At 39.7% G+C, this 27,471-nt stretch overlaps 2 pseudogenes; one reads left to right on the top strand and one right to left on the bottom strand.

The window, feature by feature from the left end:
• Positions 1 to 27,471, bottom strand: part of LOC140594837 (immunity-related GTPase family M protein 1-like) — a 47,111-nt pseudogene that overhangs the window by 6,794 nt on the left and 12,846 nt on the right.
• On the top strand, positions 12,604 to 16,710 carry LOC140594603 (interferon-gamma-inducible GTPase 10-like; annotated as a pseudogene).

The raw sequence follows: 27,471 nt of genomic DNA, 5'->3' as shown, positions 1-27,471 counted from the left end.
GGCTGTTTCTGATTCTTTTTTTTGAGGTGAGGTTTTCCTTCTAGTCATTTTGCTCAGTGCAGAGTGGCCAAAAACAAGTTGTATTGGGAAAAGGAGAAAAAGAGAGAGAAGGAAAGAAAAGAGAAAAAGAAAAAAGAGAAAGAAGAAAAAAAAACGGGAAAAAGAGAAGAAAAAGAAAGAAAGGAGAAAAAAGAAAAAAGAAGGGGGGTGGGGGAAGCAATCAGAAATCAAGAAGAAAGAGAGGAAAAAAAAGCACAAAACAAAACAAACCAAAAACAAAAACAAAAACAAAAACAAAAACACGGGGGAGTATCTTCCGATTCTGTGTACTTTAAGTCCCTTGACTTCCCTTGGAACTGGTCCGTGTCGCTGGTCTTCTGGGGGAGGGGCCAGCTGTGCTGATTCTCAGGTGTTAGCACTTGGGAGAGCTGCTCGGCCCCTGCCTGGTGCAGGGCTCAGTGGGGGTTGTTCACCCCGTGAGGCCCGGGGAGGAAGCCACAGTGGCGAGGGCAGCTCTGGGACCCTGGAGTCAGCCCCCGCAGTAGCTCCGGGGCTCTCCGTCTGCAGGGCCTGGAGGCTCCGGGGCGGGTCGCTGATCTGCTCAGTTCCAGGCAGGAGCGTCCTCTCTGTCCTGGGCCCTCCCAGCCTCTGCCTGTCCCTGGGGGAGGCCGGATCCTGGGCTGTGTCCCGGCGCCCTGTGCTCCGGGGCCTGCGCTGTTGGATTCGCGCTCCCGCCCCGCAGCCCCCTCCGCGGAGCCGCCGCCCGAGCCCCTCAGAGCTGCTCCGGTCCCGCCGAGCGCTGCAGCCCTTAGGGAGCTCGGTGCACTCTCGGGGCGCAGTTCCTCTGTTACTGTCCCCGGGAGCCCGAGGGCGTCCCCGCCTTTCTGGGGATCCTGCTCCAATTCCCCAGGAGGCCTTTCCGCGGGGAAGGTTGGTGCAGCTCCTGCTCCTCAGGGCCGGGGCTCTCCTGTCCTGGGGACACTCGCCCCGGCCTCAGCCCGGCTCCTCGCGGGCCCCTCCCCCTTGGAGGCCTTTTGTTCCTTTATTTCTTTTTCCCCGTCTTCCTACCTTGATGGAAGCGCGAACTCTTCTCCCTGTAGCGTTCCGGCTGGTCTCTCTTTAAATCTCAGGCCGAATTCGTAGATTTTCAGGATGATTGGATGGTTTTCTAGGTAATTTGTTGAGGACAGGTGACTTGGGGACCCTGCTCTGCCGCCATCTTGCCCCTCCCCCCCCCAGTCTGACATCTTTTAATACAAAGTGCATACCTAAGGAAAGCCTGTGCCTTTTTTTTTTTTAGCCTGTGCCTTTTTAACTTGAACATCTAAGTCACAACAAAATTCCCAAGTAGTTTCCCATCTATTTTAAGCAGCACTCATGTTTGCACATGATTGTTTGTCATTGTGTCTGTTGTTATAAGTACTTAAGGTCTTCCATGAGTATAAGTTTCTCTTGTAGGCTGAACTCTGCAGAGAGATTGCAAGCATTTTTAGGACAGGAATAGAAAAGAGAATTGGCTGGGATCACCTCATAGTTTCTTCTGCTTGCTACACACAATGCTTTTGCCTTGTGTGCTTTTACAATCCCGCAAGTTATGAGTGCCTACCAGCTAATAGGTCTTAAAAAAAATCTACCACTTCTACATACATGAATGCAAGTTTTTAAAGTACAAGACTGCCTCCTTGACTGAGGAGTTGCCCTGGGAGCCCCATGAGGCCCTTCTGTTCCATGAAGGGCTGTCTGCTCAGCCAACCTGTGGGGCCCAATGATGCTGCTGGAGACCCATCCTCACACCCACCTGCCACTGTTCTGCCATCATATCCAACTGTTTCCTGTGTGGTAAAATTTAACAGTCATCTGTAGGCCTCATCATGAAGCTTCATGCTCTCCTTCTCAGGACAGCCAAGCTACTTCTTTTGGGATGGATCCTGCTTGCTTCATTTTACCCCCAGACTCCTCTGCCTGAACCAGCCCTAAGGCCTGGACTCACCCTTCCCACTGAGGTTATAGGCAAGCTCTGCCCAAGGCAATGTGAACCTTTTCACATTGAATGCTGAGCCTCAGTGCCCTCTGGGATAGTCCAAAACTGGTTCTAGCCCCAGGTAGCTCTAGAAAGAAGGAAAGGAGTTGTGTTGGCTTGGGGTTGCCCGAGGAAGAGACTAGAGAGAAGGAGGGAAGTGAAGCTGGGAAGGAGAGTGGAATTTGAAGGTTTTACTGCTCTAGCATCTCTCTTGGGCAGAGCTCCATCATTTCTGGTTAAAGAAAATGGCAAGGCCCAGCCCCAGCAGGAGGGAGCTCAGGGAGGGCTTGGTTTCTATTCCTGGAAATGATTCCAGTTTTCAAAAAAGGGGTGCACTGGACACACATCTGTTGTAGACGGCAGGGAGAATTCAGGGCCAGCATGAACCCCATAGTGGGTGTCATTGTGGGGCCTGCATGAAACCCCGAAAACTAGAGGTGTGGGATTGCCCTGATGTCTTTTTTCTTTTTAATAATACATTTATTTTTTATTGGTGTTCAATTTGCCAACATACAGAATAACACCCAGTGCTCATCCCGTCAAGTGCCCCCCTCAGTACCTGTCACCCATTCACCCCCACCCCCTGCCCTCCTCCCCTTCCACCACCCCTAGTTCGTTTCCCAGAATTAGGAGTCTTTATGTTCTGTCTCCCTTCCTGATATTTCCCACCCACTTCTTCTCCCTTCCCTTATATTCCCTTTCACTATTATTTATATTCCCCAAATGAATGAGAACATACACTGTTTGTCCTTCTCCGATTGACTTACTTCACTCAGCATTATACCCTCCAGTTCCATCCATGTTGAAGCAAATGGTGGGTGTTTGTCATTTCTAATGGCTGAGTAATATTCCATTGTATCCATAAACCACATCTTCTTTATCCATTCATCTTTCCATGGACACCGAGGCTCCTTCCACAGTTTGGCTGTTGTGGACGTTGCTGCTAGAAACATTGGGGTGCCGGTGTCCCGGCATTTCATTGCATCTGTGTCTTTGGGGTAAATCCCCAGCAGTACAATTGCTAGGTCATAGGGTAGTTCTATTTTTAACTCTGTGAGGAACCACCACACAGTTTTCCAGAGTGGCTGTACCACTTCACATTCCCACCAATAGTCCAAAAGGGTTCCCCTTTTTCCACATCCTCTCCACCATTTGTTGTTTCCTCTCTTGTTATTTTTCCCCATTCTCACTGGTGTGAGGTGGTATCTCATTGTGGTTTTGATTTGTATTTCCCTGATGACAAGTGATGCAGAGCATTTTCTCATGTGCTTGTTGGCCATGTGTATGTCTTCTTTTTTTTTTTAATAAATTTATTTTTATTGGTGTTCAATTTGCCAACATATAGAATAACACCCAGTGCTCATCCCATCAAGTGCCCCCCTGAGTGCCCGTCACCCAGTCACCCCCACCTCCCGCCCACCTCCCCTTCCACCACCCTTAGTTCATTTCCCAGAGTTAGGAGTCTCTCATGTTCTGTCTCCCTTTCTGATATTTCCCATTTATTTTTTCTCCTTTCCCCTTTATTCCTTTTCACTATTTTTCATTCATTTGAGGAATACAAAAAACATGTATATGTCTTCTTTGGTGAAATTTCTGTTCATGTCTTTTTTTAGTTTTTTAATTTTTTATTGGTGTTCAATTTGCCAACATGTAGCATAACACCCAGCACTCATCCCATCAAGTTCCTGTTCATGTCTTTTGTCCATTTCATGATTGGATTGTTTGTTTCTTGGGTGCATAGTTTCATAAGTTCATTATAGATATTGGATACTAGCCCTTTATCTGTTATGTATAATGGCCATTGTAATTCTCAGTTGAAATATCCCTGAGGTCTGGCAGCAGTTTGGTAGAACCTTAACCATAAATGGAAGTTTCATACACATTTCTTTTTTTTTTTTTAAGATTTTTTTTATTTTTTTCATGAGAGACACAGAAAGAGAGGCAGAGACATAGGTAGAGGGAGAAGCAGGCTCCATGCAGGTTGCCCAATGTGGGACTGGATCCTGGGACCCCAAGATCATGCCCTGAGTGGAAGGCAGGCACCAAATCACTGAGCCACCCAGGCACCCTTAACACACGTTTCTGTCCAGCTATATCTAATAGCAAATAGGAGGCAACTGACACATTTTTCATCTGGCTTTATTTTGTGCTTCCCAAACAAAAAGTTACCAAGTAAAGTTATTTGGGACATAAAACAAGCTTGTAGGTTTTTATGTCTTCCAGAACCATAGTTCTTTTCCTTTTAAGTGTTTGTTTACATTCCAGTTAGTAAATATACAGTGAAATATTAATTTCAAGTGTATTATTTAGTGATTCAACACTTACATACAACACCTGGTGGTTATCACAAAATATGCACCCCTTAATACCCATCACCTATTTCATGCATCCCCTTTCGCGCCTCCCCTCTGGTAACCATCAGTTTGCTCTCTATAGTTAAGAGTCTGTTTTTTGGTTTACCTCTCTCTTTTGCCCCCTATGATCATTTATTTTGTTTCTGAAATTCCATATATGAGTGAAATCATATGGCATTTTTCATTCACTCACTGACTTATTTTACTTAGTATGATACTCTCTACTTCCATATATGATTATGCAAATGGCAAAATTTCATTATTTCTAATGGCTAATATTTCTTATGGATGACTATATATATGTGTTTGTGTATATATATGTGTGTGTAATATATGTATATATGTGTATATATATGTGTATATATATATACACATATATATATATCACTTTTCTTTATCCGTTTATCAGTTGATAGACATTTGAGCTCTTTCCATAATTTGGCTATTATAGATCAAGGTGCTATAACTTCAGGGTCCATGGTGCTCCTTTGGATGAGTAATTTCATGTCATTTTTGGTAAATACCTAGTCCTGAAATTGCTGGAACATGCAGTAGTTCTATTTTTAACTTTTTTAAGGAAACTCCACACTGTGTTTTGGAGTGGCTGCTCAACTTTGCATTCCCACCAACAGGGTAAGGGGCAGAACCATAGTTCTTAGGTATAAAATAAACAATGTATAAAGGGTAGAACACTTATCTATTTGGGTTTTTAAGGATACCATTTATTTTTTGCTTGTTTATTTATTCATTTGTTTATTATTTTTCTTTAAGCTAAGCCTTTCCCTCATGTACATATTAAGGGAAACCAAACTACTGAGGTAGAGGAACTACAGACACCAACAGTAACCAAATAACTAGGGCCTAGAGCAAGGATTGAATCAGCCTACCTCCAAGAATGGGGACTGCAGCACAATTCCACACACATAGAGAACTGTCGCTGCCACCAATAGTTCCCACCTTGGAATCTGAGTTGTGAACCAAGGGCTAGGTTTAGAAGTTACTCTGGACTGTTTTATAGAGTGCCCTCTACACATCACCACCAATGTCCATCATGGACAAAACCAGCAGGTTTGATTAATGAAGACTGCAGACAGGAAATGGGAACAGCCTAAGACAGCAAAGAGCAGTAAATACAGACTGTGGACTGGAACTGGGGAAAGGATACCAATGTGGACTTGTGGATTGAGCCAAAGGCTAAAGACTGGTGCTCTGTCACAGCCTCTGTGTCAGTGACATTGTGATCCATTAACCCTGGGTTGGAAAGACAATTCAATTAGGAAATCTAATTCAAAAAAATAGCAGATTTCCAAAATCTATAAAGAACTTATTAAACTCAACACCAAAGAAACAAACAATCCAATCATGAAATGGGCAAAAGACATGAAGAGAAATCTCACAGAGGAAGACATAGACACGGCCAACAAGCACATGAGAAAATGCTCTGCATCACTTGCCATCAGGGAAATACAAATCAAAACCACAATGAGATACCACCTCACACCAGTGAGAACGGGGAAAATTAACCAGGCAGGAAACAACAAATGTTGGAGAGGATGCGGAGAAAAGGGAACCCTCTTACACTGTTGGTGGGACTGTGAACTGGTGCAGCCACTCTGGAAAACTGTGTGGAGGTTCCTCAAAGAGTTAAAAATAGACCTGCCCAATGACCCAGCAATTGCACTGTTGGGGATTTACCCCAAAGACACAGATGCAATGAAATGCCGGGACACCTGCACCCCGATGTTTCTAGCAGCAATGTCCACAATAGCCAAACTGTGGAAGGAGCCTCAGTGTCCATGGAAAGACGAATGGATAAAGAAGATGTGGTTTATGTATACAATGGAATATTACTCAGCCATTAGAAACGACAAATACCCACCATTTGCTTAAACGTGGATGGAACTGGAGGGTATTATGCTGAGTGAAGTAAGTCAATCAGAGAAGGACAAACAGTGTATGTTCTCATTCATTTGGGGAATATAAATAATAGTGAAAGGGAATATAAGGGAAGGGAGAAGAAATGTGTGGGAAATATCAGAAAGGGAGACAGAACATAAAGACTCCTAACTCTGGGAAATGAACTAGGGGTGGTGGAAGGGGAGGAGTGTGACGGGCACTGAGGGGGACACTTGACGGGATGAGCACTGGGTGTTATTCTGTATGTTGATAAATTGAACACCAATAAAAATTAATTTATTTAAAAAAATAAGAAATAAATAGGGTAACTAAATTTAAAAAATTAATTTATTAAAAAAAAACAAAAAAAATAGAACTCAAAGCAAGATTGATTTAAAATGGCCTTGGAAATGTTGAAAGATAGTGAACTCCATAGGACTCATAGGGCACTATATTTGTATTTTTTTTGTCCACAAAAAGAGGCAGAAGTTACCATAGGATCTAGACATTGTCACGAAATCTGTTAAAAAATAAAAGTTGGGGGGCGGGGCAAGATGGCAGAGGAGTAGGGTCCCCAAGTCACCTGTCCCCACCAACTCACCTAGATAACTTTCAAATCATCCTGAAAACCTATGAAGTAGACCTGAGATTGAGCCATGCACCTAGCAGGGGGGGGGGGCAGCTCTTCCAGGTGCACACACCTGAGAACCAGCACAGCAGGCTCCTCCCCTGGAAGACCAGCTGGAAGGACAGAGGAAGAGCAAGTTCTTAGCTGAGCAGTGTTGGAAAGCTCCAGGAAAAGTCAAGGGATTTACAGTATATAAAACGAGAGGATACCCCTCATTGTTTTTGTTTTTGTTTGTTTTTTCTTTTTTTCCTTTCTTTTTCGAGTACAACTCATTTTTAGCCACTCTGCACTGAGCAAAATGACTAGAAAGAATCAGAGACAGTACTCTCTTCCACAGAGTGACAACATTTGGATTGCAATTCAATGTCAGAAAGTCAATTCAGAAGCACAATTATAAAGCTACTGGTGGCTCTGGAAAAAGCATAAAGAATTCAAGAGACTTCATGACTGCAGAATTTAGATCTAATCAGGCCAAAATTAAAAATCAATCAACTGAGATGCAATCCAAACTGGAGGTCCTAATGATGAGGGTTAATGAAGTAGAAGAACGAGTGAGTGACATAGAAGACAAGTTGATGGCAATGAAGGAAGCTGAGGAAAAAAGAGAAAAATATTTGAAAGACCATGAGGAAAGGTTAAGGGAAGTAAATGACAGCCTCAGAAGGAAAAATCTATGTTTAATAGGGGTTCCAGAGAGTACCGAAAGGGACAGCGGAGCAGAAAACTTATTTGAACAAATCATAGCTGAGAACTTCCCTAACGTGGGGAGGAAAACAGGCATTCAGATCCAGGAGATAGAGAGATCCTCCCCTAAAATCAACAAAAACCATTCAACACCCTGACATTTCATAGTGAAACTTGCAAATTCCAAAGACAAAGAGAAAATCCTTAAAGCAGCAGAGACAAGAGATCCCTAAATTATATGGGGAGAAATATTAGATTAACAGCAGACCTCTCCACAGAGACCTGGCAGGCAGAAAGGGCTGGCAGGATATATTCAGGGTCCTAAATGAGAAGAACATGCAGCTAAGAATGCTCTATCCAGCAAGGCTCTCATTCAGAATAGAAGGAGAGAGAAAGAGCTTCCAAGATAGGCACTTGGAAGAACTAAAAGAATATGTGACCACCAAACCAGCTCTGCAAGAAATATTAAGGGGGACTCTGTAACAGAAAGAGGAAGCCCAAAGAAATAATCCACAAAAACAGGGACTGAATAGGTATTATGATGACACTAAATTCATATTTTTCAATAGTAACTCCGAATGTGAATGGGCTTAATGACCCCATCAAAAGGCGCAGGATTTCAGACTGGATAAAAAAGCAAGACATATATTTGCTGTCTACAAGAGACTCCTTTTAGACCTAAGGACACCTACAGCCTGAAAACAAAAGGTTGGAGACCATTTACCATTCAAATGGTCCTCAAAAGAAAGGAGGGGTAGCAATCCTCATATCCGATGATTTAAAGTTTATCCCAAAGACAGTAGTAAGAGATGAAGAGGTATAGTATATCCAAAAAGAAGACCTAACAATCATGAATATTTATGCCCCTAATGTGGGACCTGCCAAGTATATCAATCAATTAATAACCAAAGTTAAGACATACTTAGATAATAATACATTTATACTGGGGGACTTCAACATGGCGTTTTCTGTAAATGACAGATCTTCTAAGCACAACATCTCCAAAGAAAGAAGAGCTGTAAATGATACACTGGACCAGACAGATTTCACAGATATTTACAGAACTTTGCACCCAAATGCAACTGAATATACATTCTTCTCAAGTGCACATGGAACTTTCTCCAGAATAGATCACATACTGGGTCACAAATCAGGTCTCAACTGATACCAAAACATTGGGATTATCCCCTGCATATTTTCAGACCATAATGCTTTGAAAGTTGAACTCAATCACAAGAAGAATTTTGGAAGAAATTCAAACACATGGGGGTTAAAGACCATCCTGCTAAAAGATGAATGGGTCAACCAGGAAATTAGAGAAGAATTAAAAAGATTCATGGAAACTAATGAAAATGAAGATAAAACCATTCAAAATCTTTGGGATACAGCAAAGTATCCCAAAGCAGTCCTGAGAGGAAATTACATCTCAATGGAAGCATCCCTCCAAAAACTGGAAAAACCTTAAATACAAAAGCTAATGTTGCACCTAAAGGAACTGGAAAGAGAACAGAAAATAAACCTACACCCAGCAGAAGAACAGAGAAAATAAATGTTCGAGCAGAACTCAATGAAATAGAGACCAGAAGAAATGTAGAACAGATCAACAAAACCAGGAGTTGGTTCTTTGGAAGAATTAATGAGATAGATAAACCATTAGCCAGCCTTAATAAAAACAAAAGAGAAAAGACTCAAATTAATAAAATCACGAATGAAAAAAGAGAGATCACCACCAATAACAGGGAAATACTACAATTTAAAAAACATTTTATGAGCAGCTATATGCCAATAAATTAGGCAATCTAGAAGAAATGGACGCATTTCCGGAAAACCACAAACTACCAACATTGGAACAGGAAGAAATAGAAAACCTGAACAGGCTGATAACCAGGGAGGAAATTGAAGCAGTCATCAAAAACTTTCCAAGACACAAAAGTCCAGGGCCAGATGGCTTCCCAGGGAAATTCTATCAAACGTTTAAATAAGAAACCATACCTATTCTACTAAAGCTGTTCCGAAAGATAGGAAGGGATGGAGTACTTCCAATGTCATCTATGAGGCCAGCATTACCTTATTCCAAAACCAGGCAAACACCCTACCAAAAAGAATTATAGACCAATATCCCTGATGAACACAGATGCAAAAATTCTCAACAAGAAAACAGCCAGTAGGATCCAACAGTACATTAAGAAGATTATTCACCGGGGATCCCTGGGTGGCTCAGCAGTTTATTGCCTGCCTTCTTTTGGCACAGGGCGTGGTCCTGGTGTCCCGGGATCGAGTCCGCGTCGGGCTCCTGGCATGGAGCCTGTGTCTCTGCCTCTCTCTCTCTCTCATAAATAAATAAATAAATAAATTAATTAATTAATATAAAAAAAAAAGATTATTCACCATGACCAAGTGGGATTTATCCCCGGGATGCAAGGCTCATTCAACACTTGTAAATCAATCAACGTGATAGATCATATCAACAAGAGAAGAAACAACAATATAATCTTCTCAATAGATGCAGAGATGCATTTGACAAAATATAGCATCCATTCCTGATCAAAACTCTTCAGAGTGTAGGGATAGAGGGAACTTTCCTCAGCGTCTGTAAAGCCATCTACAAGGAGCCCACAGCAAATATCAATCTCAATGGGGAAACACTGGGAGCCTTTCCCCTAAGATCAGGAACAAGACAGGGATGTCCACTCTCACCACTGCTGTTCAACATAGTTCTGGAAGTCCTAGCCTCAGCAATCAGACAACAAAAAGACATTAAAGGCATTCAAACTGGCAAAGAAGAAGTCAAACTCTCCCACTTCGCAGATGACATGATACTGTAGGTAGAAAACCCTAAAGACTCCACCCCAAGATTGCTAGAACTCATACAGCAATTCGGCAGTGTGGCAGGATACAAAATCAATGTCCAGAAGTTAGTGGCATTTCTATACACTAACAATGAGACTGAAGAAAGAGAAATGAAGGAGTCAATCCCATTTACAATTGCACCCAAAAGCATAAGATACCTAGGAATAAACCTAACCAAAGAGGTAAAGGATCCATAACCTTAAAACTATAGAACACTTCTGAAAGAAATTGAGGAAGACACAAACAGATGTAAAAATATTCCATGCTCATGGATTGGCAGAATTAATATTGTGAAAATGTCAATGTTACCCAGGGCAATTTACACGTTTAATGCAATCCCTATCAAAATACCATGGACTTTCTTCAGAGAGTTGGAGCAAATTATTTTAAGATCTGTGTGGAATCAGAAAAGTCCCCGAATAGCCAAGGGAATATTGAAAAAGAAAACCAGAGCCGGGAGCATCACAATGCTGGAATTCAAGTTGTACTACAAAGCTGTGATCATCAAGATAGTGTGGTATTGGCATAAAAACAGACACATAGATCAATGGATCAGAATGGAGAACCTATAAATGGGCCCTCAGCTCTATGGTCAACTAATATTTGACAAAGCAGGAAAGACTATCCACTGGAAAAAAGACAGTCTCTTCAATAAATGTTTTGGGAAAATTGGACAGCCATGTGCAGAAAAAATGAAACTAGACCATTCTCTTACACCATACACAATGATCAACTCAAAATGGATGAAAGATCTAAATGTGCGACAAGATTCCATCAAAATCCTAAAGGAGAACACAGGCAACACCCTGTTTGAACTTGTCCACAGTAATTTCTTGCAAGAGACATCTATGAAGGCAAGGGAAACTAGGAAAAATGAACTATTGGGGTTCATCAAGATAAAAAGCCTCTGCAAGGCAAAAGATACAGTCAGCAAAACTAAAAGACAACCTTCAGAATGGGAGAAGATATTTGCAAATGACCTATCAGATAAAGGGTTATGCAGGGATGTGGAGAAAGGGGAACTCTGTTGCACTGTTGTTGGGCATGTAAACCTGCACAGCCACTCTGGAAAACTGTGTGGAGGTTCCTCACAGAGTTAAAAATAGAACTACCCTACAACCCGGGGTGCCGGTGTCCCAGCGTTTCACTGCATCTGTATCTTTGGGGTAAATCCCCAGCAGTGCAATTGCTGGGTCATAGGGCAGGTCTATTTTTAACTCTTTGAGGAACCTCCACACCGTTTTCCAAAGTGGCTGCCCCAGTTCACATTCCCACCAACAATGCAAGAGGGTTCCCCTTTCTCCTCATCCTCTCCAACATTTGTGGTTTCCTGCCTTGTTACTTTTCCCCATTCTCACTGGTGTGAGGTGGTATCTCATTGTGGTTTTGATTTGTATTTCCCTGATGGCCAGTGATGCGGACCATTTTCTCATGTGCTTGTTGGCCAAGTCTATGGAATATTACTCAAGTATTAGAAGTGACAAATACCCACCATTTACTTCAAGGTGGATGGAACTGGAGGGTATTATGCTGAGCGAAGTAAGTCAATCGGAGGACAAACATTATATGGTCTTATTCATTTGTGAAATATAAAAAATAGTGAAAGGGAATAAAGAGGGATCCCTGGGTGGCGCAGCGGTTTGGCACCTGCCTTTGGCCCAGGGCGCGATCCGGAGACCCGGGATCGAATCCCATATCAGGCTCCCGGTGCATGGAGCCTGCCTTCTCCCTCTGCCTGTGTCTCTGCCTCTCTCTCTCTCTCTCTCTCTCTGTGACTATCATAAATAAATAAAAATTAAAAAAATAAAAATATTTTAAAAAAAAGAAAGGGAATAAAGAGGAAAGGGAAGAAAATGAGCGGTAAATATCAGAGAGGGTGACAGAACACGAGAGACTCCTAACTCTGGGAAAGAAACAAGGGGTGGTGGAAAGGGAAGTGAGTGGGTGGTTGGAGTGACTGGGTGATGGGCACTGAAGGGGGACACTTGATGGGATCTGTACTGGGTGTTATGCTATATTTTGGAAAATTGAACTCCAATATAAAAAGAAAAAACTCAAAGTTTTTATAACATCCTTTCCTGTCCTGAACAGAAATCCAAAGATCCACAATATCCACGATATATCCACAAATATCCACAAATATCCACAATAGCCAAACTGTGGAAGGAGCCTCGGTGTCCATCGAAAGATGAATGGATAAAGAAGATGTGGTCTATGTATACAATGGAATATTACTCAGCCATTAGAAACGACAAATACCCACCATCTGCTTCAACGTGGATGGAACTGGAGGGTATTATGCTGAGTGAAGTAAGTCAATTGGAGAAGGACAAACATTATATGTTCTCATTCATTTGGGGAATATAAATAATAGTGAAAGGGAATAGAAGGGAAGGGAGAAGAAATGGGTAGGAAATATCAGAAAGGGAGACAGAACATAAAGACTCCTAACTCTGGGAAACGAACTAGGGGTGGTGGAAGGGGAGGGGGCAGGGGTGTGGGTGACTGGGTGACGGGCAGTGAGGGGGGCACTTAACGGGATGAGCACTGGGTGTTATTCTGTATGTTGTCAAATTGAACACCAATAAAAAATAAATTTATTATAAAAAAATAAAAAATAAAAATTGGTGATTTAACTATAAAAAAACAAAGATAATTTATCCTACATGCACATAAATTAAAAATTAAAATAAAAAATCACTTGTTGGGATGAGCATTGGGTGTTATGCTATATGTTAGCAAATCAAACTCAAATAAAAAATATATACAAAAAATAAAAATTATAGTCAGCCTAGTGAATTTTTAAAAACCTAATTGACTTTATTAAATAATTTTTTAATTGAGTGGTGTTCCACCTAGCAAATAATAAGGATCTCCATTAAGATGTAGAGATTGAAAGGTGTTTAAGTGAGGAGAGAAAGCAGAAAGATAATTCTAGCAAAGAATCCATTGTTTTGGTTAAGGTTGTCCTTCTAAAGGAAAAGTGGGGTATTTATCAGGACAGTTTTTAGTGTTCTTTGCCCCTGACAAACTAAATTCCCACACTTCTCTTTCCTAAGAATGTTTGCACACTATATTCATATGTGTACCAGTCCAGACAACGTACCCTTGGTCTGAATATTGTCTTCCCGAAAAACCTTTTGCCATCCTCTCCTGCTCTGCAGCTTATTGCTACCAGGAAACACCTGGAGGATATGTCTGATCCCTCACTTTTAGCCAAAGCATACCTCTCCAACCTGCATGCTGCACAGACATCAGTGGTGACTTGAAGTGACTTGTTTCCTGGTCTAAGTCTCTGCTCTTGGGACGCCTGGGTGGCTCAGCGGTTGAGCATCTGCCTTTGGCTCAGGGCGTGATCCCAGGGTTCTGGGATCGAGTCCCACATCAGACTCCCTGCATGGAGTCTGCTTCTCCCTCTGCCTGTGTCTCTGCCTCTCTCTTTTTCTGTGTGTCTCTCATTAATAAATAAATAAAATCTTAAAAAAGAAAAAATAAATCTCTGCTCTCAATCTCCACAGAAGACAGTATGCAAGTCTTTCACATAACCTGGGTATATGATTTATTATGGTGCCCCATTCTCATAGTATAAGTCTCCAGTGATTGAATAGGTCCAGGATTCCAAAACCACCTCAGTTTCACTGACATCAGAGAAGGTGACAGAGAGATCTCCTTATCTTTTTTTTTTTAAAGGAACTTATTATTTATTTATTTTGATAGTCACAGAGAGAGAGAGAGAGAGAGGCAGAGACACAGGCAGAGGGAGAAGCAGGCTCCATGCACCGGGATCCCCACGTGGGATTCGATCCCGAGTCTCCAGGATCGCGCCCTGGGCCAAAGGCAGGCGCCAAACCGCTGCGCCACCCAGGGATCCCGAGAGATCTCCTTATCATGGCTGACTTCTTACATCCCATTCAGCTCCTGCTTCAGTTTTTGCTAACATCATCTTTTACATCAATGACAATTTATATGGCAGTCAGTCCACTAGGTGAATTATCTCCCTAACTTAATTTCTGTCCCCTTTAAAACACAGGTATGAAGCAGGGGATGGATGGGGTCTCAGGAGAGTTGAGGTGGCTCATAGCAAATGGATAGGCTAACATGACTTCTTAGAACATGGGCATCCATGCCGCCTGCTGTTTTAGCTCCAGAAAAAACCGAAAGAGTCCTTTCAACACCTCGTTTCATGAGCCAACATATTTTCTAGATAAAAGAAAACACATTTACAATCATTAAAAGTTTTTATATCCCAATGAAGATATACAACATCTTTTCTGAGAAGGAAAAGAGCCACTCATCCATATTTAGCTGCTCATATGAGACCCAAAGTCTATGACATGAGGTTGGAGGTTATCGTAAGTGGAATTTCTGGAGGTTCTTAAATCACAGGTGGGAAGGGGCTTGGGGGTAAATGCTGGTGCTGTCCTATTAGATTTACATCACAAGGAAGTATTATTTTCATAACATTATAGATAAGGAAAACTAAAGCAAGATAAATAAAGAGTAATTGTGACAGGAAAGTTTGGATAGAAACATCAGGCTTTGAAATTAGTCTGGAAGAATGAAGAGTATCCTAAAGAAAAAAGACTTTACAAGATAAGGGAAGAGACTGAGCAAGGGCAAACTTTACATCCAATTCTGACATCCACACAATGCCAGTATAGGAAGAGAAGGGCTCCTGGATAAAATATTGTGGCCAGGACTGATGTTACACCTGTCCTTAACAACACAAACCACCCCTTGTTGTACTAACTCTTTTTCCTTCCCTCCTTTCTCCTCCCCGTAGTGCCTTCTACTGTTCCTGCCATGGGTCACTCTTCCTCTACCACATTCTGTCACATGGTGTATGGTGGTTTGGACTCCAGAGTTGGCAAGTTTTTTAGGGAATTCAAGCTGGGAAGCCAAATCGTCTCTCAGGAAACCATCAATTTGATTCAATCACATCTAGAGGAGAGGGACCTTCAGAAAGTGGTTTCTATGATTAGTGATGCATTGAGAAACATTGAAAATACCTCTCTGAACTTTGCTGTTACTGGAGAGTCTGGGGCAGGGAAGTCCAGCTTCATCAATGCCTGAGGGGCATGGGACAAGAGGTAGAAGTGGCTGCCACCAAGATGGTGGAGACAACCTTGAAGAGAGCCAAATATAAACACAAATATTTTCCCAATGTGATATTGTGAAACCTATCTGGCATGGTGACCACTACCTTTCTACCACATGAGTATCTGAAGAAAATGAAATATTGGGAGTATAATTTCTTTATTACCATCTCTTCTACATGCTTCACAATCAGTGATGTACAATTAGCTACAACAATTAGAAAAGTGAAGAAGAATATCTTCCTTGAACTAAGGTGGACGGTGATTTACATAATATAAAAATTAGCGAACCCAAAAACTTCAATAAGGGTAAAATTCTGCAAATGATCTGCAATGACTATGTGAAACATCTGATGGAGGCCAATATGAGTGATGCTCAGATCTTCATCTTCAGCTTTGAGTTGTTTAACTATGATTTCCAAAGCCTGGAGATCACCCTTCTGAGGGAGGTCCCAGCCCACAAACCTCACATCTTCATGCAATATTACCAAGTCTGCCATTGGCCGGAAGAGGGATTCCCTGTGACAGAGGATCTGGCTGGAGGCCATGAAGGCTGGAGCAACAACCACCATCCCTTGAGGGTGTTGCTTGATCAGTGATAACGAGGTGGAGAAGCTGGGGGATACTTTACACCTCTACAGGTTTTACTTGGGGTTGGATAATGCATTCCTGGAAACATGGCCAAGGACTTTCTTTCTTTTTTTTTTTTAAGGACTTTCATGTGCCAGTGGAAACACTCAAGGCAAACCTTATGTCTCCCCATTTGCTATCAATTGAGAAGGAGGATGAGTCATTAGAGGAAAAACTGTTGAGATATGTGGAAAAATTCTGCTCTGTTAGTGGAGGACTCATTGCCACTGGTTTTTACTTTAGGAAGATTTTCTATTTGCAAAATTATTTCCTTGAGATTGTGGCAAATGATGTGAAAGTTCTTCTTTTAAAGAAAGATTTTTTAAGGACCCTGAGGGCTCTGGGCAAACCAATCTGCATCTGAATGTCGGGAATGAAAAATGGGAAAAGCGAGGCGTCCAGCTCCTGAATTATTCTTGGTGCTGGCATGGCACTGGTGCCTGGAAAGTTGATTTAGGCCTTCCTTCAAACATCCTGATCCATTGCCCTCCAGGTGTATCACAGACATTTCCATAATTCGCTCTTGAACAAACCACAATCTTAGTAGACTATTATTTGATAGTGAGAACAATTGGCTCTGAAGAATTCTTTCACACATTCCTTCCTGGTAACACAAGGACAGGAATCTGGAATTTTCTGCTCAGTTGAGAGATTAACACTTTGTGTCATGGTTACTACATACCCATACCCAGCACTGGTCTTTCTACTGACATAGTAAAAAATGGCTGTTCACACAGTAGAACCTTGAAACTGACTTTTAAATAAATACATACATAGTTTGGATTTTGCATTCCTTGCATACTGTTGTGAATGCATAAATTCTGATCATTAATAGATCATCAATTAATGTTGAGTGATTATTCTCCTTGTCCTTTCTAAGGTTATCATTTTATTTAAAAACATAAAAGATAGTTGACCATGTGTCACAGGAAATGAAAGAGAAACATTAGCTAAGAAAATGAGTGGGAAATATCAGAGAGGGTGACAGGACATGAGATTCCTAACTCTGGGAAACGAACAAGAAGTAGGGGAAGGGGAGGTGGGCAGGGGAGATGGAATGACTGGGTGACGGGGACTGAGGTGTTACTTGATGGGATGAGCACTGGGTGTTATATGTTGGCAAATCAAACTCCAATAAAAAATACAAAAAAAAAAAAAAAAGAGAAACTTCATCTGGAGTGCACTATGAGAGGGACAAGTAAGTATATAAGATCGGAATATAATCCAAGGGCTTGCCTGTTGCAGGTCTAGACAGCCCTTGGCTGCTCTCAGTGTACTTTGTGTCTGAACTCGAGAGGTTAGGGAATAAGAGACAAGAGGTTTGTGATGAATCTAAGTGGAAATTAAATTTAAACATATCCAATCCCTCTTCTAAGAAGGGAAAGGCAAATTAGAAATGTACACTAAGATATCACTTATTTCCTATTAGATTGGGAGAAATTACAAAGTTTGACATTATGTAGGTAAAATTGTAGAAAAATAGGTGTTGTCATACAATGTTGCTGTTCACACAAAATGATCTAGCCTATAATGTGGCAGATTAGGCCATCTCTAGGAAAATTACATACACATTTACTTTTTGCCCTGGTGATCTCACTTTGAAGAATCTAGGCAATAAAAATTGAGAGTAGATTGGTATTGGCAGGGGTTGGAAAGTGGTGGAAATGTGCAATGCTGTTGAAAGAACACATCTTTCCGTTATAAGGTGAATGTATAGCATGGTGACTATAGTTAATACTGTGTAATAATAATATACAACAACAATACTTCAAATTTGCTAAGACGGTAGATCCTAAGCATTCTCACCACACACACACACACACACACACACACACACACACACACACACAGAGATGTATTAATTAACTTGATTACGGTGATCATTCCTCTATATGTATATGTATGTTTATATGTATATATATATCACATATATATACAATCATTACATTGTACACTTTAAATATATATGATTTTGTCAGTTTTACCTAAAGATGGGGGAGAGGAATTAAAAAGCTGGAAAAATTCCAAAACATAAATATTTAGTTATTAATTACAGCACTATTTTAAATAGCAAAACACAGTATTCAAATGTGCTTCAATAGGAAATATTACAGCCACAAAACATATGACTTGACAGCTATACAAAGGAGTGAGTAATACACTATATATTGCTATGCTATCAATCCCAAGATGCTTACAAAAATTTACATTTGAAGCTGTCTGGCCCTGACTTTTGTGTTTGTTGGGAGTTTTTTTGATTACTAATTCAATTTCATTGCTGGGAATTGGTCTGTTCAGATTTTCTAATTTTTTTTTCTTGATGCAGTTTTGGAAGATCACATGTTTCTAGTAATTCATCCATTTTTTTCTCTGTTATCCAATTTCTTGGTATGTAATTTTCATAATATTCTCTTACAATCCTTTGCATTCCTGTGGTGTCACCTGCTATTTCTCCTCTTTTATTTATGATCTTTTTGGCAAAATCTCTCCCTCTCTTTCCCTCACACCCTCTTTTTATGAGTCTGGCTGGAGGCTTATCAATTTTGTTGACCAGAGCACTTGCTCCTGGTTTCATCAATCTTTTCTTTGAGTTTTGTAGTTTTATTTCATTTATTTTTGCTGTAATCTATATTATTTCCTTCTTTTTCCTTTTTTTTTGGGGGGGGATTGTTTGCTCTTATTTTTCTAACCCCTGTCGATGTATAGTGAGGTTGCTTATTTGAGATTTTTCTTGCTTCCTGATGTAGACGTGTCGGTATAAACTTAAGTTCTTAGAACTGGTTTTGCTGCATCCCAAAGATTTTGGATCACTGTGTACTTATTTTCATTTATCACCATGTATTTTCTGTTTTCCTCTTTGATATCTAGGTTGATCCTATCACTGTGTAGCAGCATATTATGTAACCTCCATGTACTCATACTCCTTCCAGATTTTTTCTTGTGGTAAATTTCTAGTTTCATAGCATTATGGTCCAAAAAGGTGCATGGTATGACTTCGATCTTTTAAAATTAGTTGAGGTTTGTTTTGTGGCCTAAACTGTGATCTCTTCTGGAATATGTTCCCTATGCACCTGAAAAGAATGTGTATTCTGATGTTAAAATGGAATGCTCTGGATATATCATTGAAATCCATCTGGTCCAATGTGTCATTCAAAGCCATGGATTCCTTGGTGGTATTCTGATTTGGTGATCTGTCCATTCATGTAAGTGGGGTGTTAAAGTCCCCATTATTATTGTTATTATCTATTACTTCCTTTATGTTTGTTTTTAGCTACTTTCTGTATTTGAGTGCTCCTATGTTAAGTGCGTAAATATTTACAACTGTTTTATTTCCTTGTTGAATTATTTTGTTTATGATTATGTAGTGTTCTTATTTTTTTTCTTGTTCTAGTCTTTGTTACTAAATCTATTTTGTCTATAAATGCATTGCTACACCAGCTTTCTATTTGAACCCATATTCATGATAAATGCTTCTCCATCCCTCACTTTGAATCTCCATATGTATTTAGGTATGAAGTGAGTCTCTTGTAGGCAGTGTATAGTAGATTACTCTCATTTTTATTCATTCCACTGACGTATATCTATTGATTGGAACATTAGTCCATTTACACTCAAAGTAATTAATGAAATGAGGAGGAACTTTTTTTTAGATTTTATTTATTTATTCATGAGAGACACAGAGAAAGAGGCAGAGACATAGGCAGAGGGAGAAGCAGGCTCCCTGCGGGGAGCCTGATATGGGACTTGATCCCAGAACTCTGGGATCATGCCCTGAGCAGAGGCTCAACTACTGAGCCCCCCAGGCATCCCAAGGAGGAAGGTTTTTGAAAGAAAATTCACAAGTATGTGCATATTAAATAATATGCTCTAAACAACCCATGGACCAACAGGAAATCAAAAGGGAAATTCTCCCAAATATTTAAAGAAAAACTGATACTAAAAATAAAAACTGGTACTAATTTTTCTCTAACTTTTCAAAAAACACTGGACACCAAAAACATGTTGACACTCCATTGTACAAGGCCAGAATTACTTGTGAACTAAAGCCAGAGAAGACACTAGAAGAGAAAATATTATAGGCCAGTAGCCTTAAGGAATATAGATGCATTTTTCCCCCACCAATATGCTAGCAAACCAAATATAACAGATCACACAACAGGATAAAGTGGGATTTATCCCTGTGATGCAAGCATAATTTCACATGAGCAAATCAACATGCATAATTCATCACAAAACAGAACAAAGAATGAAAATAATATGGTCATCTCGGTTGAAGCAGAAAAAGTATTTGACAAAATTGACTGCTTTTTCATGATAAAAATGCTCAATAAATTGTCTATATAAGGAATGGAACTCAACATGATAAAAGCCATGAAGGACAAGCCCATAGGTAATATTATACTCAACAGAAAAACAGAAATCTTTTGCTTTAAGATCAGGAACAAGACAAGTATACCTACCAACAATTCTATTCTAACTAGTACTGGAAGTTCTAGCCATGGCAACCAGGCAAGAAAATATACAAAGCATTCATATCACAAAGGAAGAAGTAAGCCCTAAGGATTCCAGCAATAAATGTTAGAACTAATAAATTTAGTAAAGGTTCAAGATACAAAAGGAGTATACAAACATCTGTTCCATTTAAGTACACTAAAAATGAATTCATTGGAAGGCAAATTAAGAAAACAATCCCAGGTATAACTGCATAAAAAATAAGTAAAATACCATCCTTAGATAAATGAATGAATGGATACAGAAGACATATACACACTACAAATATACATAATGAAATCTTAGCCATAAAAAAGAATGGGATCTTGCCATTCGAATCACCATGGATGGACCTAAAGGGAAAATGTTAAGTGAAATAAGTCAGACCAAGGAAGACAAATACCATATGATTTCATTCATACGTACAATTAAACAAAGAAAAAAGAGATTAAAAAAGAAAGAGACCCTTAAACCCAGAACACAAATTGTTGGTTGCCTGAAGGAAGGTGAGTTCAGTGATTGGTAAAACAGATAAAGAAGATTAGAAGGACACTTACAGTGATGAGTACTGAAAAATGTATAGGACTGTGGATTTATTATATTGTATATCTGAAACTAATATGTTAATGACATTTCAATAAAAATATGCTCCTGCTATAATAGCAAAAGATATTTGGTTCTATTTCAAAAAAGGGGGGAAAGTGAATAAAATACCAAGGGATAAATTTAACCAAGAACATGTGTAAATCAGGTGCACTGAAAGCTCTAAGACACTGATGTAAGATAATGAAGAAGACACAAACAAATGTATGATATTCTGTGCACATGAATGGAAGAATTATATTGTTAAAATGTCCATACCACATGAAGCAATCTATGGGTTCAATCAATCCTTGCATTTTTTACAGAAGCAGAACAAATGATCCTAAGATTTGTATGGAATTACAAAAGAAGCTGAGCAGTCAAAACAATCTTAACAAAGGACAAACTGGAGGTGCCATGTTTCCTGGTTTTAACCTATATCACAAAGTTACAGTAATCAAAAGAGTATGGTATTGACATAACAACTTACACATAGTTATATGGAACATATTAGGAATAAACCCAAGAATATATGGTCAATTTATTTATGACAAAGGACAGAAAAATGTACAATGGTGTAAGGAAAATCTCTTTTATAAGTGATATTGGGTAAATAGGTAGCCACTTGCAAAAGAATGAGACTAGACTATAGTCTTATACGGCAAACCAAAACGAACTCAAAATGGATCAAAGACTTGAGTTTAAGACTTGAAACCATAAAACTCCTAGAAGAAAACATATGCAGTAAAACTCCCTGACATCAATCCTGGCGATGATTTTTTGGGGTCTAACTCTAGAAACAAGGCAATGCAAGCAAAAATAAACAAGCAGGATTACATAGAATTAAAAAGCAACTGCACAACAAAGGAAATCATCGGCAAAATAAAAAGCAATTTACTGGGGATGACTGGGTGGCTCAGCAGTTGAGCAGCTGCCTTTGGCTCAGGTCTTGATCCAGGAGTCCAGGAATGGAGTCCCTCATTGGGCTCCCTGTGGGGAGCCTTCTTCTGCCTCTTCCTGTATCTCTGCCTCTCACTCTGTGTCTTTCATGAATAAAAAAATAAAATATAAAAAAAATTTTAAAAAGCAACTTACTGTATGGTATAAAATATTTGTAAATCATATATGATAAGGAGTTAACATCCAAGATTACTTTTAAAAATCTTATACAACTGAACCAATAACAACAACAATAACAATAACTAAACTATGTGATTAAAAAATGTGCAGAGGATCTGAATAGGTATTATTTTCTCCAAAGGAAAAATGCTTATACAGATGGCCAACAGGTACATAAACAGATCCTCAGCATCATCACTTTTTATGGAAATGCAAATCAAAATCAGAGTGAAATACTCCTCACACTTATTATGGCTATTATCCAAAAGGCTAAAAATAATAAGAATTGATATAGATGTGGAGAAAAAGGAGCCCATGTGCACTGTTGCTGGGAATGTGAGGATGCAGATGCTGTGGAAAACATGGAGTTTCCTCAAAAAACTAAAAATAGAATTACCATGTGATCTAGGAAGTCCCCTTCTGGGTATTCAACCAAAGATAATGAAAAGTGTTAATTTGATGAGATGTAAGCAACTCATAAACATTGCATCATTATTTACAAGAGCCAGGATATGAAAACCTAAGTATTCATGAATGGATAAATGGCTAAAGGAAATTATATATATTATGGTATGCAGATATATAAAATTGTGGCATATAAATGTGTGTAAAGATGTAATAGTGGTACAACACACACACACACACACACACACACACACACACACACACACTGGAATATTATTCCTTTATGGAAGGGGCACCTGGGTGGCTCAGTTGGTTGAAGCTTGGACTCGTGGTTTTTGGCTCAGGTCATTATCTCAGGATTGTAGGATTGAGCCCCATGTTGGCCTCTGCACTTGGCAGGGTGTGTACTTGAGACACCCTCTCTCTCTCTGCATCTTTGAAATAAATACAGTTTTAAAAAAAGGAATAAAATCTTGCTATTTGCAATAATGTGCATGAACTTTGAGGGCTTTAAGTGAAACGAGTCATATAGAGAAAGAGAATACTGAACGATCTCACTATATGTGGAATCTAAACAACAAAACAAAACAAAACAAAACAAAACAAAACAAGAAAACAAGCTCCTAGATACAGAAGATAGATTGGTGGCTGAGGGGCAAAATTGGTTAAGGCAGTAAAAGGTACAATCAACCTTTATAAAATAAATAAGTTGTGGGGATGTAAGCTGCAATACAGTGATTAATTATACAATCAATAATAAATAAATATAAATATACAGTGATTATTTATTTAAAATAGTTTATATTTTAATATATTTTAATATTTTAAATATTTATTAAAAATAAATATACAGTGATTTTTTATTTTTTTATTTTTATTTTTACAATGTTTGCTATTTTTATTTTTATTTTTTTTATTTTTATTTTTTTAATAAATTAATTTTTATTGGTGTTCAATTTACCAACATACAGAATAACACCCAGTGCTCATCCTGTCAAGTGTCCCCCTCAGTGCCCGACACACATTCACCCCCACCACCCGCCCACCTCCCCCTCCACCACCCCTAGTTCATTTCCCAGAGTTAGGAGTCTTTATGTTCTGTCTCCCTTTCTGATATTTCCCACACATTTCCTCTCCCTTCCCTTACATTTCCTTTCACTATTAATTATATTCCCCAAATGAATGAGGACATACACTGTTTGTCCTTCTCCGATTGACTTACTTCACTGAGCATAATACCCTCCAGTTCCATCCACGTCGAAGCAAATGGTGGGTATTTGTCGTTTCTTTTTTTTTGTTTTAATAAATTAATTTTTATTGGTGTTCAATTTACCAACATACAGAATAACACCCAGTGCTCATCCCGTCAAGTGTCCCCCTCAGTGCCCGTCACACATTCACCCCCACCCCCGCCCTCCTCCCCTTCCACCACCCCTAGTTCGATTCCCAGAGGTAGGAGTCTTTCATGTTCTGTCTCCCTTTCTGATATTTCCCACACATTTCTTCTCCCTTCCCTTATATTCCCTTTCACTATTATTTATATTCCCCAAATGAATGAGAACATATAATGTTAGTCCTTCTCCGATTGACTCATTTCACTCAGCATAATACCCTCCAGTTCCATCCACGTTGAAGCAAATGGTGGGTATTTGTCATTTCTAATGGCTGAGTAATATTCCATTGTATACACAAACCACATCTTCTTTATCCATTCATCTTTCGATGGACACCGAGGCTCCTTCCACAGTTTGGCTATTGTGGACATTGATGCTAGAAACATCGGGGTGCAGCAGTCCCAGCGTTTCACTGCATCTGTATCTCTGGGGTAAATCCCCAACAGTGCAATGGCTGGGTCATAGGGCAGGTCTATTTTTAACTCTTTGAGGAACCTCCACACCGTTTTCCAGAGTGGCTGCACCAGTTCACATTCCCACCAACAGTGTAAGAGGGTTCCCTTTTCTCCACATCCTCTCCAACATTTGTTGTTTCCTGCCTGGTTAATTTTCCCCATTCTCACTGGTGTGAGGTGGTATCTCATTGTGGTTTTGATTTGTATTTCCCTGATGGCAAGTGATGCAGAGCATTTTCTCATATGCTTGTTGGCCGTGTCTATGTCTTCCTCTGTGAGATTTCTCTTCATTTCTTTTGCCCATTTCATGATTGGATTGTTTGTTTCTTTGGTGTTGAGTTTAATAAGTTCTTTATAGATTTTGGAAACTAGCCCTTTATCTGATATGTCATTTGCAAATATCTTCTCCCATTCTGTAGGTTGTCTTTTAGTTTTGTTGACTGTATCCTTTGCTGTGCAAAAGCTTCTTATCTTGATGAAGTCCCAATAGTTCATTTTTGCTTTTGTTTCTTTTGCCTTCGTGGATGTATCTTGCAAGAAGTTACTGTGGCCAAGTTCAAACAGGGTGTTGCCTGTGTTCTCCTCTAGGATTTTGATGGACTCTTGTCTCACATTTAGATCTTTCATCCATTTTGAGTTTATCTTTCTGTATGGTGAAAGAGAGTGGTCCGGTTTCATTCTTCTGCATGTGGATGTCCAATTTTCCCAGCACCATTTATTGAAGAGACTGTCCTTTTTCCAATGGATAGTCTTTCCTTCTTTTCGAATATTAGTTGACCATAAAGTTCAGGGCCCACTTCTGGGTTCTCTATTCTGTTCCATTGATCTATGTGTCTGTTTTTGTGCCAGTTCCACACTGTCTTGATGACCACAGCTTTGTAGTACAACCTGAAATCTGGCATTGTGATGCCCCCAGCTATGGTTTTCTTTTTTAAAATTCCCCTGGCTATTCGAGGTCTTTTCTGATTCCACACAAATCTTAAAATAATTTGTTCTAACTCTGAAGAAAGTCCATGGTATTTTGATAGGGATTGCATTAAACGTGTACATTGCCCTGGGTAACATTGACATTTTCACAATATTAATTCTGCCAATCCATGAGCATGGAATATTTTTCCAACTCTTTGTGTCTTCCTCAATTTCTTTTCAGAAGTGTTCTATCGTTTTTAGGGTATAGATCCTTTACATCTTTGGTTAGGTTTAATCCTAAGTATCTAATGCTTTTGGGTGCAATTGTAAATGGGATTGACTCCTTCATTTCTCTTTCTTCAGTCTCATTGTTAGTGTATAGAAATGCCACTGATTTCTGGGCATTGATTTTGTATCGTGCCACGCTGCCAAATTGCTGTATGAGTTCTAGCAATCTTGGGGTGGAGTCTTTTGGATTTTCTATGTAGAGTATCATGTCATCAGCGAAGGGGGAGAGTTTGACTTCTTCTTTGCCAATTTGAATGCCTTTAATGTCTTTTTGTTGTCTGATTGCTGAGGCGAGGACTTCCAGTACTATGTTGAATAGTAGTGGTGAGAGTGGACATCCCTGCCTTGTTCCTGATCTTAGGGGAAAGGCTCCCAGTACAGCTGTTCATAATATGTTTTTAAAATCGTTTGTATTTCCTTGGTGTTGGTAGTGATCTCTCCTTTCTCATTCATGATTTTACTAATTTGAGTCTTCTCTCTCTTCTTTTTAATAAGGCTGGCTAATGGTTTATCTATCTTATTCATTCTTTCAAAGAAGCAACTCCTGGTTCTGTTGATCTGTTCCACAGTTCTTTTGGTCTTGATTTCGTTGAGTTCTGCTCGAATTTTAATTAACTCTCTTCTTCTGCTGGGCGTAGGGTCCATCTGCTGTTTTTTCTGTAGCTCCTTTATGTGTAAGGTTAGCTTTTGTATTTGAGTTCTTTCCAGTTTTTGAAGGGATGCTTGTATTGCGATGTATTTCCCCCTCAGGACTGCTTTTGCTGCATCCTGAAGATTTTGAATGGTTGTATCTTCATTCTCATTAGTTTCCATGAATTTTTTAATCCTTCCTTAATTTCCTGGTTGACCCTTTCATCTTTTAGCAGGATGATCCTTAACCTCCACGTGTTTGAAGTCCTTCCAAACTTCTTGTTGTGATTTAGTTCTAATTTCAAGGCATTATGGTCTGAGAATATGCAGGGGATGATCCCAATATTTTGGTATTGGTTCAGACCCGATTTGTGACCCAGTATGTGGTCTATTCCGGAGAAAGTTCCATGTGCACTTGAGAAGAATGTGTATTCAGTTGAGTTTGGATGCAAAGTTCTGTAGATATCTGTGAAATCCATCTGGTCCAGTGTATCATTTAAAGCTCTCGTTTCTTCGGGGATGCTGTGCTTAGAAGACCTGTTGAGGTTAGAAAGACCTAGATTGAAGTCACCAAGTATAAGTGTATTATTATCTAGGTATTTCTTCACTTTGGTTATTAATTGATTTAAATATTTGGGAGTCCCACATTCGGGGCATATATATTGAGGATTGTTAAGTCCTCTTGTTGGATAGATACTTTAAGTATGAGATAATGTCCCTGTTCATATCTCACTACAGTCTTCGGGGTAAATTTTAGCTTATCTGATATGAGGACAGCTACCCCTGCTTTCTTTTGAGGACCATTTGAATGTTAAATGGTTCTCCAACCTTTTATTTTCAGGTTGTAGGTGTCCTTCTGTCTAAAGTGAGTCTCTTGTAGACAGCAAATAGATGGGTCCTGCTTTTTTATACATTCTGAAACCCTGCGCCTTTTGATGGGGTCATTAAGCCCGTTCACGTTCAGAGTTACTATTGACAGATATGAGTTTAGGGTCATCATGATATCTATTCAGTCCTTGTTTTTGTGGGTTGTTCCATTG

Source organism: Vulpes vulpes, chromosome 12 (genome assembly GCF_048418805.1).
Source record: "Vulpes vulpes isolate BD-2025 chromosome 12, VulVul3, whole genome shotgun sequence".
NCBI classification, from domain to species: domain Eukaryota; kingdom Metazoa; phylum Chordata; class Mammalia; order Carnivora; family Canidae; genus Vulpes; species Vulpes vulpes.
This window is presented reverse-complemented; position numbering and strand designations above follow the sequence as displayed.